Genomic DNA, 9,376 nt, shown 5'->3' with positions numbered 1-9,376 from the left:
AGTACCAAGGAGAATAGAAAATCTTCTACGGTAGGAAATGAGGAGACCAAGGAGTACATCAAGGAAGAAAAGAAAGAAGTAGGAAAAATAGCGTTAGTACGAGCAAGTCCTAGTGTGAAGTCAATATGTAAAGAAAGACAGGCCGAGAGATGAAAAAACTGCATTTACCTCATACCAGTGGTATAAGAGTAGTTGTGCAACCTACGAATAGTTATATACAACATAAGACCAAGCAGAGGAGTACATGATGAAAAGGAGTTATGATATTTTGGAGATGTTACAGAGGAATACGAAGAGAAGTTAAATCAAATGGCCAAAAAGGATACATTCATGGTTGAATTAAAGATCTACCCCAACACCGGTTGTAATAGAGAAAAAGAGGGGCAAGGCGAAATATGAAGACTAGCGAGAAAACACTAAGGTAAATCTTGGGCTAAGATGAGTGACTTCACACATTATTACAAGGATGGCAATGGAATGTGACACAAGGACTTCCTGGGGGGGTCACCCATCCTAGTACTACTCTCGCCTAAACACGTTTAACTTAGGAATTCTGGTAGGATCTGGTGCGTTAGTGCTGTTATGGTCGCACGAGATGGGAGAATCCGAACTAGCGGCGAAGCAATGACATAAGATTATGTACCTAGAGTGTTATAAGTTACGATAAGGGAATTATAAAAGAGCTTAAGCAAAACAAACAGGATTAGCCAATTACTAATAGATGGCACACTTTTATGCCACCATTCTTCAACATAATACCAGTTAATAATAAGGCAAACCACGGAACGGCTATACAGTTCATTGTGTGAGGGGACTTCAGCACAACTTGGTAGCCAACTCTGATGGGCAAAAAGAAAAACCCAAAAGGTGAGGCTACCAGTTGATGTCATCTAAAAAAGGTGAGAAGTAATATACGAGGTCAAAGCTTCCACAATACGACCTTGGCTACAAGACTCACTTTGCACTCCCTGGATAGATAATTCTATATGGAATATTATCCGCAAATTAAAAATATCAACCCATGTTCCTTCAATCAAGGACTACTTGTCCAATTGAGATTGTGTAAATTATAGGTTAAGAAGGTGGTAGGACCTTACATAGTCACCATAGCTATTATCCCAGATGAAGGAGACCAAGTTAAAGTTAACTACCAAAGATCAGTCCGCAAAGAGATTGGGAAGACATATAGGTCTTCGTACACCATTTTACCCTCAGACTGATGGACAGACTAAGCATGGTAGCTACACGGTAGACGATATATTGCGGGCCTATATGGTTGACCCCAAAGATAACACGGATAATTGCCTACCACCTGTCAAGAGTACTTATGATATTAACTATCATTCCAATATCCAGGTGGCCCCGTATGAGACTTTGTATAGAAGACAGTGTAGGTCATCAATTGGTTGGTTTGGTGATAGTAAAACACGACTAATAAGTCTAGACGTGGTTCAATAAGTGGTATAGAAGGTGAAGCTTATTCGGGAGAGATTATTAGTAGCACAGAGTTGACAAAAGTCATACACGAATAATCGACGTTGATCTCTAAGGTTTCAAGTTATAATTAAGTACTCTCGAAAGCATCGCCCATAGAGAAAGTGATGATATTCAGCAAGAAAGAGGACCTTAGTCCGAGATGCATTGACCTTATCAGATCCTCCGCCGAATAGGCAAGGTTGCCTATGAGCTGGACTTACCAGCGAATCTGCAAGTGGTACATCCAGTCTTCCATATATCAATGCTTTGCAAGTATGTTGGTAATCCAACCTGGGTATATCCCATAGAAGGTATCCAGGTCACAGAGGAGTTATCCTACGAGAAACAACCTATCGCCATCCTGGGTTGGCAAAGTAGAAGATTGTGAACTAAGGACGTAACTTCCGTCAAGGTATTGTGGCAAAATAAAAATCGTAGAGAAATGACCTGGGAAGCGGAGAAGGAAATGAAACACATGTATCCATACCTACTCCTTATTCTACAGGTAATCCCAACCTTTGGTACTCTGATAGTGATAGCTCAATTAAAGTATATGTTATTGCAATGGAACAGATAAACTCTCCATATAGTCTGTATAAGATCTCGAGGAAGGTTTTGGTTCACATTCGAGGACGAATGTTCTAAAGGGGGGAAGGATGTTACACCCCATACTTTTGTACTTTGGAATGCGTTCTTAGGTCTCTTGAAAGGCTCTTAAGTTTCTTGGAAGGATCGTAAGCCTCTTAAGTTTCTTAAGGTTTCTTAAAGCTTCTTAAAGCTTCTTAAGACTTCTTAAGAACTATTAAGCTTCTTAGGAGTTACCATGTGAGACGAATAATCTATAACGCTATCAAACAACTCTAAGGAAAGGAGAATGCGATACCTCATAGTAGAGAAGATTGGAAATAGAGTTAGAAGAATCCGAAAGAAGTTGAAGACCAAATAATGAGTCATAGGACTCGACTTACTTATGTAAGCTTCCAATATGAAAATCTTACATACTTAAGCTACTGGAGTACATACCAAGCTTACGTAACAAAAATTATATAGGTTCGTAAAAGAAGACGAGATTATGAATCTACGAGGGGAAAAGAAAATACCACGTGGCAGCATGGGAGAGTGCTATGTGGCAGTAGCAGGGAGTGCCATGTGGAAGTATCTAGAGAAAAGGTGGTGGGCCCTACATGCCACGTGTCAGCCTGTGATTGGTGGAAGGGATGTGTTAGCCCAATAAGGGCTTGACACGTGACACCACTTAGGGCTTGACATGTGTTACTTCTTAGGGCTTGACACGTGTCATTTCACCCTAAGGTGGCCTATATATATATATGTTTGATGACTTTAATTTATCCTTATCCTTTAAGCTTCATCTTTATCAAAAAAAGATTCAAGAAAAGAAGAGAAGAGAAAACTTGAAGCTAAAGAGAGAAAGCTACGGTTTTGGGGAAAAGAAAGTGAGCTCTTTGATTTCGATCCGCAAATTAATTATATAGGGTGTAACACGATGTTATGAAGGTGTTATTAATGAAAATATATGGTTTTAGCAGCCCAAAATGTTAGAAAACAGCCACGAAATTTTAGGTGCGCTAAAGGAACTTCCGAGGCAAGTTTCGATGAGTTTGACAAGTTTCGGGCAAGGTAAGGGCTTTCCTTTCAAATTGGAGTTTATGATATTTCTATGAGGTATATTACATGTATTAAATAAGGTTGGAAGTGGAAAAATTCCATAAGGATGCTTGAAGTTAGAAACAAACTAAATTGAAGTGGTTATAGCTAAATCGAAGTCGAGTAGTGGGTTGTCGTTGTGGTGCTGCGGGTGCAGCTGATTGGGTTGTGTGTTTCAGGGATTTAAAGTATTTTAAAAAGGGTGTGGGTTCTTCTGGTTGCAGCCACATGACTCTCCATTTGGTATGGTTAAATAGTTTACGAAATAAAGATTAAAAATCTCTATTTTTGTATCGTAGTTTGGAGCTAGTTGTTTGGAGCTTGTATTGTGTAAGGTTAAAGTGATTTACTTGTAACTATGCTGCTGGTTGTTGTTGGTGGTATGGTTTTTGATATTGTAGACAATTTGAAATCTCGGGGATGTTAAAGTTATAGGGGAGATGCTGCCCAATTTTTGGTAGATTCGGAACTAGTAACAAACTAGTCGAGGGTAATGGATAAGGAAATAACTCCTATGAGTACTTGGGTGTAGAGTTGGAAATTATAAAGTAAAAGTAAATTAACCTTAGTATTACTTTCATGTTAAATAGGTTCAATAGATGACGAGGCGAACGTGTAAGAGTAATTCGTAAGAGGTATGTGAAGCTTACCCTTTCTTTTCTTTTGGCATGTCTTAACCTTAAGTGATTGATATACGAAATGTGGGAATAATTCCATTCATAGAACCCCAAGTATGACTCATAAGTCTTATTCACTTCTCGATGGTAGAATTCTTATACTAGTTGATTTATTGCCTCTCAAGGCTTCTATATGATGGAGAGTAGTAAGTATGTGAAGTTATCTCCTTTCTCTTGGCATGTTTTGGCATAAGTACGTAGAGCTACCCTTCTTTCATCTTGATATGTATTTGACATAAGTGTGGTGCTATTATGGTAAGGTAATGCAATAATAAGGTTATGATACCGAGCCCATGACGGACCAGGTATAATATATGTAAATGATGACTCCTTGAGGAAAAGTAGAGACTAGGTAAAGCTTATTCTTTCTCTTCCTTTTCCATGTCCTAATTGTAAGTAAAATGTGATACGAGCTCTAGGGTAACTCCACTTTTAAGTCCTAAATGTAATCTGTTTCTCTTATTCACTTCTGAATGTCAAACTCTTGTAGTCAGTTGAACTACTTTCCTTGAATTCCATAAATTGAGAAGTACTGAATGCACAAGCTCCTAGTCCTAAGGACTATGTGACGAAGGGTATCCCTAATTCTATGAACTGTTAGTATTACTTTAGTACATTTCTTGGGTCCTCGAGATCCTAAGTGATATAGGCCTCAATGACATTTAGAAGGCACTCGAGATGACTACATTACTATTCTGGTCCTCGGACGATAGCTTAATCTTCTTACATTATCGAGTATTTGATAATGATTTAGATTGTATATGGTTACTCACTACTTGATTCGTGTATACTGTAATACATCTGACACCAAGTCCTATAAAGGGTCGGGTATGGTATATGATATGTGGATTGGTCCGAATGTTCCTCGGCATTATTATATGGTACGTGGATCGGGCTGAATGTTCCTCGGCATTTTTATATGATACGTGGATGGGGACAAATGTTCCTTGATATTACTATATGATATATGGATCGGACTGAACATTCCTCGGTATTATTATATGATGTGCAGATCGAGTCGTACGTTCCTTGCCATGTACTTACTATATACATGGATCAAGCTGTAAGTTCCACATCGCTAATAATATGTATGTTCTTATGATAAAAAATGATGTAGATGGTACACCGAGTCCCCTAACGGGCCAGGCACAATACGTGATGGTAATATGTATGAGTTTCTTTTATTCGATGCGAGTACGGTAAATGGCTAAATATTATACTTGCCCCCTACATCCCTACGCCAACTGTAATCTCTTTATGATGTCTTTGTTTTTCATCTTTAGTGCATATGTCGTACTGACCCCCTTTCTTCGAGGGGCTGCGTTCATGCCCGAAGGTACAGATACACACTTTGGGGATCTGTCAGCATAAGAGTTCCACTCAGCAGTTCAGAAGTGCTCCATTGTGCTGGAGCCTAGTTTTGGTGTTAACATTCGATGTATATATTTATTTATTCACGGGTACGGCGGGGGACCTATCTCGCCTTATGTTACTGTTCTTACTCTTAGAGGTCTGTGGACATGTATATGGGTTGTATATGCATGTATGTACAGCAGTGCCTTTGATTAGTCTTGCCGACTTATATGTCATCCTTCTTGTTGATGTGCTATAACTTAAACAGGGGACAAATTTACTTACAGATAGCAGGGATATACGTGAGTTCCCATTCGGGCACCCGTTATGGCTATGAGGTTGGGCCGTGACACATGACATCTCCTTCTTCTCTTCATTAGTAGATGGAATCTAGATTGTACTCAACTTAAAGTGTTTAGTAAGAGGAGTACTAACCACTTTTTCTTCTTTCATATTGAATCTCCTGAGTACCTTCTCAATGTACTGCTTTTAGGATAATGATAAATCTTTCTTCTTTCTATCTTGATGAATTTGTATGCCTAAAAAAAATTTTTGCTGGCCCCAAGTCCTTTATTGCAATGATTTGCTCAACTCCTTCTTAAGGACTACAATTTTAGATTTATTTCTGCCAACAATCAGCATATCATCCACATAAAGTAGTAAGATAATAAAATCATAATCAGAGAACTTCTAAAAGAATACACAATAATCTGAAGAAGTTTTCTTGTATCCTTGATTTTCGATGACAGATTCAAACTTTATGTACCACTGCCTTGGAGCTTGTTTCAAACCGTACAAGCTCTTTCTCAATTTGTAGACATAATTTTCTTTCCTTTTAACCACGAAACCTTCAGGATGCTCCATGTAAATTTCTTCTTCTAAATTACCATGAAGAAAAATAGTCTAGACATCCATCTGCTCAACCTCTAAATCTAGACTTGCGGCTAAACCTAGAACCATGTGAATAGAAGACATTTTCACAACAGGAGAAAAAAATTCATCGAAGTCAATTCCCTTTCTCTGGCCAAAACCTTTGATAACTAACCTCGCTTTATATCTAGGTGCAGATGTATGTTATTGTTGCTTTACTCTTAAGATCCATTTATTTGTCAAAGCTTTCTTACATTTCGATAATTCCACTAACTCATATGTGTCATTCTCATGAAGTGACTTCATCTCATCTTTCGTGACTTTTATCCACTTATCTCTATAAGTATCTAGCATGTCTTCATCATAATCTTTAGGTTCTCTCTTGTCATTCAAAAGAATATTCTCATTAGGAGAATAACGTGTTGACTTTGTAGTAGATCTTCTATAAGAGGTTTGTGGAGCATCTGGAGTAGTCATTTGAAAATGAGTTGGTGGATGATCAACTATAACATCATTACTAGGAGTATTTTCAAGTTCTACACTCTGATGATTATTCTTATCTTGATCCCCATCGACATTAGTATCTTGGATTCCTTCATGTGCAAAAGATGTGTCAGTACTAGGAACTGGATCAACATCAACCAAGGTCTTTCAATTTGAGAATCTATTTTCTCAGTCTTGTTAATATCTTCAAGTGTTTGTTCTTCAAATAACACAGCATCACGTCTTCTGATAAGCTTCTTATCAATTAGATCATAAAAGCGATATCCAAACTCATCTTGACCATAACAAATGAAGATGCACTGCTTAATTTTAACATCTAGTTTTAATCTCTCATATTTTGGAACATGCACACAAGCTTTACACCCAAAGACTTTCAAGTGATCATAGGAAAAATCCTTTGCAAACCAAACTCTGTTTGGAACATCACCATCCAAAGAAATAGTAGGAGACAAATTGATAACATAAGCAACAGTGTTAAGTGCTTCCGTCCAAAAGAAATTTGGAAGTTTAGCCTCTGAAAGTACGCATCTAACTCTCTCAACAAGAGTTCTATTCATACTTAGAGAGTTTTATTCCTCCTTTCTGCCAAGCCATTCAATTGAGGCATCTTGGGAGGATTCTTCTGATGAAGAATTCATTGCGCTTTACAGTAGTTATCAAAGGGACCAATATACTCACCACCAATGTAAGTGCAAATATATTTTAATTTCTTTCCAGTTTATCTCTCAGAAAAAGTTTGAAACTCCTTAAACACATCAAATACTTGATATTTAGAGTTTAAAGGATATATCCACAACTTGCGAGAATGATCATCAATGAAAGTTGTAAAGTAAATTGCACCACCTTTTGACTTCACTTTAACAGGACCATACAAGTTAGAGTGTACTAGCTCCAGTAGTTTAGACTTTCTTGAAGGAGGATGACTGTGAAATGAAACTCTTTTCTGTTTTTCAGCTAAGCAATGAACACATCTTTTCACCTTTGCTTGTTTTACACCAGCAAGCAAATTCTTCTTAGCCAAACATATGATTCCCATCTTACTCATATGACTAAGTTTCTTATGCCATAATTCTGACAAAGTCTCACTTTCTACCAAATTTATAGAGTCCTCAAGAATTGATCCTTGTGTTACGTATAAATTTTAATGCTTTCTTCCTCGAGCTACAATCAATGAGACCCTGGTGAGCTTCCATTGGCCATTGAACAAGTCATTATGGTATCCATCATCATCTAGTTATCCTACAAAGATCAAATTCAAAGGAATGTCTGGAGCGTGCTTGACATTCTAAAGGACTAACACTGTACCAAGATTGGTCTTCAAACAAATCATGCTAACACCAACCACCTTAACCTCACCAGCATTACCCATCTTTAACACGCCGAAATTAACAGCAGTATAAGATGAAAAGAAGTCTTTCCTCAATGTGACATGTGATGTAGCTCCAAAATCTACTATCCAACTTGTATCTTGAGATACAAAATTAATGACGTTTTTACCACAAGCAAAGAGAGGGTCATCTCAGACAATAGCAACAACAGTGTTTCCATTATTTTCTTCTCTATTTCCTTCTCTAAGGTCTTGATTCAACTTATTGCAAAAAATATTCATATGTCCTTTCTTTTCATAATGATGACATGAAATATTTTGATACTTGGATCTTGACTTGCTTCTACTTTTACCTCTACTTCTCGAACCTCTTGTTCTACCTCTCCCTTAATTTTTTGTAGAGAGAACGTCTGAATGTGAGGATGTGCCTTGAGATCTTCTTCTGACTTTTGCATTTAATACACCACTTTTTGCATATTACATAGTAAGCTTACCATCGAAAGCATGATTTGTTAAAGAAACTCGAAGAGTTTCCCAAGAATCTGGTAGAGTATTAAGAAGCCAAAGTCCTTGTATTTCATCATCAAAATTAAATTCATTCCTGAAAGTTGATCAAGAACACCTTGAAAATCATTTATGTGATCAAGAATAGGACTGCCCTCCTTCTATTTAAAGGTTATAAACTTCTTTACCAAAAACAACCTATTATTGCCAGTTTTTGAAGCGTAAAACGTCTCCAACCTTTCCAATAATGTTCTAGCATGTGTCTCATTCACAATAAAGTTCCGAACATTATCTTCAACCCATTTCCTTATATATCCATGAACTTGTTGATGCTCAAAATCCCAATTTTCATCTGTCACATTCTCGGGTTTATGAGCAGCAAAAATAGAAAGATGCATCTTTTTCACGAATAATAAATCTTTCATCTTTCTTTTTCATATGTTGTAGTTACTCCCACTTAAACACATCATCTTTCTCAATTCTCCTCCATCAAAACATCCTTGATATACAACCAAGGCTCTGATACCACTTGTTAAGACGGAAGGACTCAAACCTGAAAACAGAGAAAATAAATAATATCAAATTTAACGTGAAAAAACCCTTCAAATTGAAAGTAACAACCACGGAATCTTCGGGATCCAATTTTCTCCACTGTAAAAATAATAGGATTACAAATATTCTCCTAAATGGCTACACAATAATTTCCAAAGAAGGAGAAGGAATATCTATATCAACAAAAGTAATAGGAAGAAAATCACTCAAAATAGAGCTACTATTCGGGACCTAAACGGGGATGTTTATGAGTTCCCAATCCTATCTTCATATTTCAAATCAAACACTAAGATGTTAGGAATACTCAGTAAAAATTTTATCCCGATCCAATGGTTAATGAATTAGAAAGGTAATTTAAAGGTTGCTAGTCCGAGAGGCAAAACTGCTACAGAAAACACTATTTTCTTCACTCTTCACTCTTATTGAAAGCTCTCTAAAAAATATATAT

General features: G+C 37.1%; 1 pseudogene; it reads right to left on the bottom strand.

Moving 5' to 3' along the window:
- Positions 1-474: 474 nt before the first annotated feature.
- Positions 475-594, bottom strand: LOC129898015 (5S ribosomal RNA; annotated as a pseudogene).
- Positions 595-9,376: the final 8,782 nt, after the last annotated feature.

Source organism: Solanum dulcamara, chromosome 7 (genome assembly GCF_947179165.1).
Source record: "Solanum dulcamara chromosome 7, daSolDulc1.2, whole genome shotgun sequence".
Classification (NCBI taxonomy): domain Eukaryota; kingdom Viridiplantae; phylum Streptophyta; class Magnoliopsida; order Solanales; family Solanaceae; genus Solanum; species Solanum dulcamara.
The sequence above is the reverse complement of the archived record's forward strand: the minus strand, read 5'-3'. Positions and strand labels throughout refer to the sequence as shown.